Source organism: Ovis aries, chromosome 3, assembly GCF_016772045.2.
Source record: "Ovis aries strain OAR_USU_Benz2616 breed Rambouillet chromosome 3, ARS-UI_Ramb_v3.0, whole genome shotgun sequence".
Taxonomy (NCBI): Eukaryota; Metazoa; Chordata; class Mammalia; order Artiodactyla; family Bovidae; genus Ovis; species Ovis aries.
The window spans coordinates 64824041-64835379 of record NC_056056.1 but is presented as its reverse complement, the minus strand read 5'-3'; positions in this window follow the sequence as shown (position 1 = coordinate 64835379).

The following is an 11339-nucleotide window of genomic DNA, read 5'->3' as shown; positions in this document are numbered from 1 at the left end:
AGTAGACATAGAAGACATAGGGTTTGTCTCTGGGTTGGAAAGATCATGTGGAGAAGGAAATTGCAACTCACTCAGGTATTCTTGCCCCCCAAAAATTATGGCCACAAAGAGTTGGCTATAACTGAGCATGCATGAACATAATAAGAAATGCAGAGCTTAGGGACAACTGGCATTGTCTTCGTGACCTGACAAAGTTAGATTAGTCTTTGCTGTCATTTCCTTGACTTTTCCTTCATGGTCACAATGTCACAGCTCTTCTTCTGTCTGGGATCTGAACATTTAAGGCAGTAGAATGGGAAAGTTTATATAAGCAATGTATGGCAAAACCAATACAGTATTATAAAGTTAAATAAAGTAAAAATAAAAAGTTAAAAAAAAAGCCTCATTGTTTACTGTCTTTTTATATAAAGGAAGAAAAGTTTCTCTAGGGGCTTCCTATCTTTCTAGAAAATTCTCTTCATGTGTCATGGGCAGCCCCTCATTGCAGGGAAGATGGTGGTAGGAAAACTATGGCTTTCTCAACTTTTGAGTGAGCAGTAGCATGGAAAAGCTTCCAGTAGCTTCTGGTAGTTTCTGCCAGTAATCATTTTTAATACTATTACTGCCACCTCTACTATTCCTACTTCTAATGTTACTACTGAAGATTTTACCCTAACAGATGCTGTAGATTCATTTGCTGTCCCTTTCAGTTCATCAAAAAATGAGAAGATGTTTTCCAGCACTGAGGAAGGTAAATTGGTATTTGAAGGTGAAAATAAGCATCCTCAACCCCAGTTGGACAGAAGACATGAATAACTGACATCCAGGGCCTTGAAAACACTTCCCTCCTAAGTCTGTTTTCAGTCAGGAGCCAAGTGAGTCATAGCTTCTATGGTTATGAACTCCTGGTAATGTGGTCATTGCAATCAGCCCCAGTTTGAAATAAGCAGCTCAGATGAAGTTTGTGAGAATTTCTAAAAGATTTAAGTCGACCTTGAAGAGTGCTTAAGAGGGAGAAGTCTCCTCAGGTGGTGCTAATGGTGAAGAACCTTCCTCCCGAAGCAGGAGACATAGGAGACCTCTGGCTCAGGAAAACCCCCTGGAGGAGGGCATGGCAACCCATCTCCAGTGTTCTTGACTGGAGAATCCTGTGGACAGAGGAGCCTGGCAGGTTCCTAGGGTTGCAAAGAGATGGGCATGACTGAAGGGATTGAGCGCCCATGCAGGTGGGCCTTGAACAGTGCTTCAGAGGGGAAAGATGGAATGAATATGAACACATGTGAGGCATTACCCAGTCACACATCTTTCACTCTGAAGTGGCTTCTGGGAAAGTTAGCAGGGCCTCTGGGGCCATTCTCATGAAATATAAATGCATTCCCAACTTCAACCCTGGAGGCAGGACCCTACAAGTACAGAGGATGGAAATGAATGAAAATCTTTGTGTTTCACAAATAAAACAAACTTACATGGATGAATTGGGTCAAACTGCATTAGCATTTATTCAAAGGATGGACTTGAGATCCCTTTTCTCATCCATCGGCCATTTTCCCTCACAAAGCCTTCTTGCCCCTCTCATATTTCCAGAAAGATGATGACATGGATGTGGTATGTTTGTGGAAGTAAAGAATCCAGGACACAGGAAAACTCTGGAGGTTGAGGCAGAGAGGGTCCGATGGAATTGAATCGACTCTGGTTCCTATCCGAGATGGCACAAGCAGGCAGCTCCAATTACTTTGAATCTAATGTCCCCTAGGAATTCTGCAGCAACTCTAGCATTTGTGCTCCAACTCTTCTGCAGTTTGGGGTATTAGATATTAAGATGCATATTAAAAATTGACAAGTAAAGGTAACATCTATTTACTGACTATTTGGGAATGGGAAGAAGGGAAGGAAACACACGCAGTCACCCTGTCATTTGGAAAGTTAGACAGCCACTGGTGGGTGTGCTTGCTTCACAGTCTAGTGCTAGCGCATCTAGCTGAGCTGGATTCACTAGATTTCACTTACTTCTGAAAGTATTTGCAAATATTTGGCACTACAGGAAATGACTTCTGGCCAATTACATTTTTTCTTTAACATAAAATGAGAGAAAGAGAAGAAGGTAAAAGAGGAAGAAGAAAGGAAGCAAAGAAAGAAAGGTTTTTAAATCAGAGGTAGGTGAAAGCGAACTTAACTTCATCTCTCTGCTTCATAGACACTTAACTCATCACAATGGGTTAGCAAGCTTCTGTGGACATGCCTTCTTCCCAGAGAGCAGGCCTGCTGTGACAGGATGATGGTTCAGGATATTGGTCCCAAAGCTAAGATTCACAAAGTTTGGCTGAAGGCATAAACCTCTTCTCTTCTGCTCATCATCTAGCAGTTACACCGCATGCAGTCAGCCATTTAGCTGCCTCCAAACACCTTGCACGGCCATCTTATAAATGCTGCTGCTTTGTTGAAACACCTGCAGAGTTTCCTGGCTTATGAACACCATTGGATCACACAACAGGAGTATGGAGGTTCATCTGCTGCTTGGCAAAACAGGTGAGGATGCACTGAGCGCTGGATTGCCCTTCCCTGAGTGTGGCGATCCTCTGGGTGAGGGTGCCTCCCTGCCCTGGACATAAGGAAGTGAGAACTGGCAACTTGAAGCATGAAGTCTATCACACAGCTATAGAGTCTATCACTAGTAGACTAGTTACTAGTTTTACTAGTCTTCCCCTTAATCTTGTTGACACCATCTCTAGACATTTTCTTCTTCCTCCTTGATTTTCTTCCTCAGAATACTTACTATTCATTCCAGAACAATTCAATTCTAAGTCAGAAGTAGCTCTGTGACTTTAGCAGAGGTAAAGGGGAGAAAGGGCTTCCCCAGTGGCTCAGCTGGTAAAGAATTCACCTGCCAATGTAGGAGACTTACGAGATGTGGGTTCAGTCCTTGGGTCCAGAAGATTCCCTGGAGGAGGAAATGGCAACCCACTCCAGTATTCTCGCCTGGAAATTCCATGGACAGAAGAGCCTGGTGGGCTACAATCCAAGGGGTGGCAAAGAGTTGGACACTACTGAGCAAAGCATGCACACACACACACAAAGGTAATAAAACATAACGATGGAAATAAACATGGTGCTTGTGTCCTTAAAAGACATTGCCAGGGGCAGTGGTTATTAAGCTTTTTGGTCTCAGGATTCTTTTACATTCTTAAAAATTGCTTGAACTTCCCTGGTAGTCCAGCTGCTAAAACTCCATACTCCCAATGCAGGAGACTTGGGTTGGATCCCTGGTTAGGGAACTAGATTCCACATGCTTCAGCTAAAGATCCCATGAACTGCAATCCCAGAACCTGGTGAAGCCAAACAGATGAATACATTAATTGAACAAAAAAAAAAATAAAAAGGCAAATTCTTAAGAGGAGATGCCTTTAAAAATAAGCACTGAGGACTTCACAGAACTTTTATTTGTTGCTTTACACACGCATGCTTAGTTTTTCAGTCATGTCCAACTCTGCAACCCCATGGATTGCAGGCCTCCAGGTTCCTCTGTCCACAGGATTCTTCAGGCGAGAATACTGGAGTTGGTCGCCATTCCTTTCTCCAGGAGATCTTCCCAACCCAGGGATCAAACCCAGGTCTCCTGCATTGCAGGTGGATTTTTTATTGTCTGAGCCACCAGGGAAGCCCTAATTTACATATATATGCATATATATGTATATGTAGGCATGTATATATCTGTGTACTCATTGCTGTATCTATGTATCTTTTTCAATATTTATCAGTAAGTAGAATGGGAAAATTTAAGCATGTATTATTACAAAATAAGACCACAAAATATTAAAAATCCCTTGTGTTTTCAGATGATGAGAGAGATATTTCCAAAGAAAGTTAATTTTTGGGTTTCAAAATAATGATTTCTTGAATTATATTAAGGCTCACCAATGCTATAGCTAGGCTAAACAAAGATGGTTAGTAAGAGCACAGACATAGTGAGAAAAAAAAAAACTGAGTTAATCTCTGAAAACTCACATTTTTAAAATAGATTTTATTTTTTAGATCAGTTTCAGACTCCAGAAAAATTAAAGGAAGGAAAAGAGATTTCCTATACACCCCTGGTTCTTACATGTTCATAGTCTCTCTCATTATAAATGTCTCCCATCCGAGTGATACATTTGTTATAATTAATAAATTTAAATTGACATGTGTAAGTTATAGTTAATCAGCATAATAGATGTAAAAATGTTTGTCAAAATTAATGTAAGCAGCAGTAAGATATATGGATTGGCTGGAAACAAGCTACAGTATGTTTGCCCTTTCACGAACAGGGTATAGAGAGTAACCTCAGCCTAGAGGATCTAAGGCCTTCAACCACGGTAATGGGGTGCTACCACATCCATACAATAGTCTCTGCAGGAGGATTTTTGTTGTCTCCCTTCAGCTAGTATCTGCCTCCAATGTGAGAGACCTAGGTTCAATCAATCCCTGGGTTGGGAAGATCCCCTGGAGAAGGGAAAGGCTACCCATTCCAGTATTCTGACCTGGAGAATTCCATGGACTGTACAGTTCATGGAGTCACAAAGAGTGGGACACGACTGAGTGACTTTCACTTTCACTTTTCAGCTAGAAATATAACTGGATCCTGCTAACCAACAGATGCTTCACCTGCACCTAGTCATCCTTTTCAGTAACAATATAAAGGGGACCATAGTCCTTCAATTTATAACACACTGAGTGACTGAATTCCTGTGCCTACTTGCTGATATTAATAAATGTTCAACTGGTTTGTGACTGGCTTTCACTGTAACACACCATCTGTATCATACCACCCTGGAGGATGAAGAAAGTATCAGTTTTCTAGGGCTGTCAAAACAAAATACCACAGACTGGGTGGCTTAAATAACAGAACTCTATTTCCCCACAGGTTTGGAGGCTAGAAGTCCAAGATGAAGGTGTTGGCAGGGCTATTTTCTCCTGCGGCCTCTCTTCTTGGCTTGAAGGCGGGTGCTATCTTGCTATGTCCTCACATGATCTTTACTCTTTGTACGCATGCTCCTGGTTTCCGGAGAGGAGCTACCCGGGTGCCCCTTCAAGGAAGGACTTACCTCCCACTGCAGAGAGCACAGTGAGCAGACTGCCTCCAGCTGTGAGCTCCTTAAGCACTGGCTCAACTGATAAGACCAACTTCCTAGATGTCCTGCCTCTCTGGTGGCAGCTCACATCAGTGGCTGAAGGAGTTGGGGGCCGTTTTGGTCCAGCATGGATACACTGATGGACTTCCCATGTGGCTCAGTGGTAAAGAATCTGCTGCAGTGCATGAGACACAGGAGATGTGGGTCGGATCCCTGGATCAGGGAGATCCCCCGCAGGAGGAAATGACAACCCACTCCAGTTTTCTCGCCTGGGAAATCCCAGGGACAGAGGAGCCTGGTGGGCTACAGTCATGGGGTCGCAAAGAGTTGGACTCGACTGAATGACTAGGCACACACGCACAGGGACATAGACGTTTCTCTCCAGAGCTCCTTCCTGCGGGGCCAGGGATTTGTTGGATTTATAGAGCAGTTAGACTTCTTTCTTTGCCCGGTTCTGCTTCCACCCTATTCTTTGATCCCTAGCAAACATCTTACACTCTACCTTTCTTTGTTCAAGGTCTGCTTTTGGAGACCATTACCTGTGGCATCCTCTCTTTCTATTTGATCATCTTATTTATCTTTCCCACATTCGCTGAAGCACTGGAGAGAGACCCTCTGGTTTTGTTCTTCTTGTTTAGCTGTGATCATGTCTCACTCTTTGTGACCCCATGGACTGTAACCCGCCAGGCTTCTCTGTCCATGGGATTCTCCAGGTAAGAATACTGAAGTGGATTGCCATGCCCTCCTCCAGGGAATCTTAATGACCTAGGGATGGAACCTGTGTCTCCTGCAGCTCTTGCATTGCAGGCAGATTCTTTACCACTGAGTCACCAGGGAAGCTCAGCCATCAAATTGATATCTAGTTTGCATTAAATTTTTTTAATGTACATGACTTTCACATGTAATGTTCTTTTTCATATTTCTTCCATCAACAAACACAGAGGAGTGAGGTACGTTTCCTGTTGACAGATAGCCAATGTTCTTTGATAGGCCAGTGACACCTGACTCAAGGGCACGAGGGACGTTGTATGGATTCTGAAGGATTTTACCCAAGACATGAAAGGGCACGATCTAAGCTAGAGTCTGCCTCCTGTTTCTGAATCATGGTCAAAGAAGAACAAAATTCTGAGACAGTTGTAAGGTAAGATAGGAAGCAAGTTGAGGGGAATGCGACAGATCATTTTTTTCCTCCACTTTCCCAGGAGAAAAGGAGCTAGGACATTCAAGCAACAGGAGACTTGTTTACGATGACAAAGTAGCCTCTGAAGAAAAGGGCCAGTATGTTTATTTAAGCAAAAGAACTATTTTCTCTCCATGGAGATTTATTCCTATGTTGTTCACCTACTGCAAGACTCCCGTCTGTTTTCAACACATTGTCACCCTTCAATGTTACCACATGTATGAACCTCGCATGCATGTGGGCTGAATCCATTTTGAGGCCAGGGCAATCTGACACATATGAGGAAGTAACATGCGTTTTACATGAGGCTTAAATTCCTATGAAGGATTGAATGGCTTTGTCCTTGATCTGCTCACTGAACTCTTTTTAATATTAATGTGCTACTTAAAAATGCATCATTTGCCTCCAAAGCGGCTCTGTGGGCGGCATTAGAGCCCATGGGCAGGCTACAGGGCCTAGAGTGAAGCTGCTGATTGCTATTTATCACACCCGACTGCTGACTCCCAAGGATGAAAACTTTAAACACAACTTGGCAGGGAAGAGAGGTTTCCATCTATTCCCTGGCGTTGAAACTCTTAAGATTAGCGTGACCTAAGCCACCTCATTCTTGGAAAGATTCTAATATAATAACACTTTTTTTAAAGGTCGAAACTTCAGATTCCTTTCATTAGCTGCATTGCATGTATCTCCAAGTAGAATACAACTTTGTGGTTTCTTTTCAAACCATCATAACTGTGTTTTGTAGCAGGCTCAAAAGACTCTTTTTGTTTCTACAGAGGCAACATACTGAAAGACACGATTCCAGCCAAATTTACAGACTACTTCTATTCCCACCTTCCTTCTTTGCTGCTGGAAAATATAGGATTAGGCGAGAGCCAGACAGATGCTGTAACTACTGTTGGAAAGAAATATAGATTTTAGGTGGGAAGCAATAGGCACTAAGATAGATCCATGAAAATGTGAGCTCAGTGGCTGAGCTTTAACTCAGCAGAAATATTTGTTCTATTTAGTGTTTGTTATCCTCATATGGTAAATCTTAGAGAAAACAGTGCTAGCGAAAGTGAAACCAGAGGTTTGTTATGAAAATGAGCGTTTTAAGACTGATGATGTGTTACGAGTCCCATATAATTGCCTGACGGAGGCAGAGCTAATCTGTTGCAGCATCAGGCTGAGGCTAGATGCTGGGTTCAACACAATTTGATCTGTTATTTTCCCCCGAATATTCTCGTAGTTATGTTTGGAGTGTTTCCATCTTATTCTAACATAAAGAGTGGCCAAGAAATCATGTTGTCTTATTAAGAGAAACTTTTCTGGAAGAAACAGGCAAAATCAGTTTAGGAATAGAATATGCTTATCCTTTCTTGTGTTCATAGACTAAAGTAAGCAGCATTTTTCCTGTCAAAATTAGCAAGATGGTCCAGCCTACTTCAGAGTAGGGCTGTTGTTCATTCATTCATTTAGTCATTCATTCGTGGATAAAAGTCAAAAGTCAAAGTCAAAGTGAAGTCGCTCAGTCATGTCCGACTCTTTGCGACTCCATGGATTATAGTCTACCAGGCTTCTCCATCCATGGGATTTTCCAGGCAAGAGTACTGGAGTGGGTTGCCATTTCCTTCTCCAGGAGATCTTCCCGACCCAGGGATCGAACCCAGGTCTTCCACAAACCAAGCAGATGTGTTACCCTCTGAGCCACCAGGGGTGTGGATAAAGCATTTACTAAACCTGAATTACAGAATCCGAGATTTTAACACTGAGATTTAACATTGAGATCCTTAAAGTGTCTCGTGGCCTGCGTAAAACATCCGGAGGTTGATTAATTACTCCATTATTTACTCCTGCCTAAACCCATGACCTTTCTATATGACCTTAGTCTTCGACACTCACTGAGTCCATCCTTGTGGTTTCTTTTGGCCAAGGGATAAGCATAAATATAAAACAAACAGAGGTTTGAGAGGGCTAGTGGGATTAGACTTGCTCATTCTTTTTTCCCCCAATTTTATTGAGGAAAATTTGACAAATTATACTTGTATATATTTAAATTATGCTACATGTTGGTTTGTTATGCATATACATTATAGAATGATCAAGATAATCAAGACATCCATCATTTTACATAGTGAACTCATGTGTGAGATAAGAATGCTTAAGACCTACTCTCAGCAACTTCCAAGTATACAAACCATATTACTAACTATAGCCAACATGCTGCACATTAGACAGACAGAACTTACTCTTCTCACACTGAAAGTCTGTGCTCTTTGATTTTCTCTTTCCCCTAGCTTCCGACAACCATCATCCTATCTCTGTTTTTATGAAATCACCTTTAATATATTTTTTTAGATTCCACAATATGAGTGATAGCATGTAGTATTTGTCTTTCTCTGTATGGCTCATTTCATTTATCATAATACCCTCCAGGTTCATTTGCCTTGCTTCAAATGGCAGGATTTTCTTCTTTCTTGTGTTTTTATAATATTCCATTATATATTCTTAGCTATTGTGAATAATGGAAGTGCATCTATCTCTCTGATATCCTTTTCCCCCACTTTGGACATATATCAGGAAGGGGATTGCTGGACCATGAGGTAGTTCTGTTTTTAATTTTATGAGAAACTTCATACTCTTTTTCATAATAGTTGTACCAATTTACACTACCACCCACAGTAAATAAGGGTTTTCCTTTCACCATATCCTCATCAAAGTTTGTTATCTCTTGTCTTTTTGATAATAGCTATCCTAACAGGTCTGAGGTGATTTTGGTTTTAATTTGCATTTCTATAATGGTTAATGATGTTGAGGACCCTTTATGTATTTACTGGCCATTTGTATGTCTTCTTTGAAAAAATTTCTATTCAGGTTCTTTGTCTGTTTTTAATTTAATCATTTGCTTTTTTCCTTATTGAGTTGTAGAAGACCATTCTATGCCTTGGATATTAGCTTCTTAGCAGATATATGGTTTGCAGATTTTTGTTCCCATTTTGTAGGTTGCATTTCCAGTTTACTAGTTGTTTCTTTTGCTTAATGTAGTCACGTGTTTATTTCAGCTGTTGTTGCTGTGCTTCTGCTGTCTTCTCCAAGAAATCAAAATTTAACCAAGGAGGTGAACAACCTGAAAACTGAAAACTCTAAGATGTTGATAAAGGAAATTGAAAAATATGCAAATAAATGTAAGAACAACCCACATTCTTTGGTTGGAAGAATTAAGATTATGAAAAATGTACTACCCAAAGTGATATACAGATCAAAGTCAAAGCAATCTCTATTAAAACTCCAAGGGAATGTTCATATAAGCACAACAAAACTATCCTAGTATTTGTATGAAACTACACAAGGTTCTAAATAGCCAAAGTACTTTTGAGGAAAAAGAACAAATCTGGAGGCATCACATTTTCTGATTTCAAATTATATTACAAAGCGATGGTAATTAAAACAGTATGGTACTAGAATTTTTAAAAGCCACATAGAATAGAGAACCTAAAAATAAACCTGTGCATATATGATCAATTGATTTTATACAGGACTCCAAGAATACACAAAGGGGAAAGGATAGTCTTTTCAATAAATTGTGTTGGGAAAATGGATACCCACATTGCAAACTAATGAAACTGGACTCTTTTCTTACACCACTCACAAAAATTAACTTGAAATGAATTAAAGACTTGAATTTAAGTCCTGAAACCATAAAACTCCTAGAAAAAAATATAGGAAAAAGTCTTCTTGACATGGGACTTGATTATTCTTGCATTCTGTCATCAACCAGAAAATACGCCTGCCCTTCTGCTGGATGATGAGAGGCAAATGAAATAGAGGCATATTACTCCAGGCATCCATGCTGAGAAGATCCTAGATGAATCAATAGCCAGCCTTCCCCTGTATGTGCAAGGATGCTCTGCTAAGATCAGAACTACACAGCTGATCCACAGATCTTTGCATACACACAAGTGAATACAATAAGATCAGCCTTGTCTTGTCCTTTTAAAAATATGTCATACCATCCAATTTCTCATGTATGGATTGCTGGCATACCGTGGAGATATTGTAAGTTTGATTCCAGACCACTACAATAAAACAAATATCACAATAAAGAGACTCATATGAATCTTTTGGTTTCCCAGTGCGTATAAAAGTTATGTTCACACTACATTGTAGTTTATTAAGTGTGCAATAGCATTGCATCAAGAAAAAAAAGCTACATGCCTTAATTAAAATATATATATATATATATATATATATTGCTAAAACAACTCTAACCATCATCTGAGCCTTCAGTATGTTGTAGTTCAGTTCAGTCAGTTCAGTTGCTCAGTCGTGTCTGACTCTTTGTGACCCCATGAATCACAGCACACCAGGCCTCCCTGTCCATCACTGACTCCCGGAGTTCACTTAGACTCACGTCCATCGAGTCCGTGATGCCATCCAGCCATCTCCTCCTCTGTCGTCCCCTTCTCCTCCTGCCCCCAATCCCTCCCAGCATCAGAGTCTTTTCCAATGAGTCAACTCTTCACATGAGGTGGCCAAAGTACTAGAGTTTCAGCTTTAGCATCATTTCTTCCAAAGAAATCCCAGGGCTGATCTCCTTCAGAAAGGACTGGTTAGATCTCCTTGCAGTCCAAGGGACTCTCAAGAGTCTTCTCCAACACCACAGTTCAAAAGCATCAATTCTTCTGTGCTCAGCTTTCTTCACAGTCCAACTCTCACATCCATACATGACCACTGGAAAAACCATAGCTTTGACTAGATGGACCTTTGCTGGCAAAGTAATGTCTCTGCTTTTCAATATGCTATCTAGGTTGGTCATAACTTTCCTTCTAAGGAGTAAGTGTCTTTTAATTTCATGGCTGCAATCACCATCTGCAGTGATTTTGGAGCCCAGAAAAATAAAGTCTGACACTGTTTCCACTGTTTCCCCTTCTATTTGCCTTGAAGTGATGGGTTAGTAGTAACATCAAAAATCACTGATCACAGATCACCATAACAAATAGAATAATGAAACAGTTTTAAATATTGTAATATTAGGGCCCACTTGAATCCATTACCATCTGATCTTAATTTGACTAATTACATATATAGTGATCCTA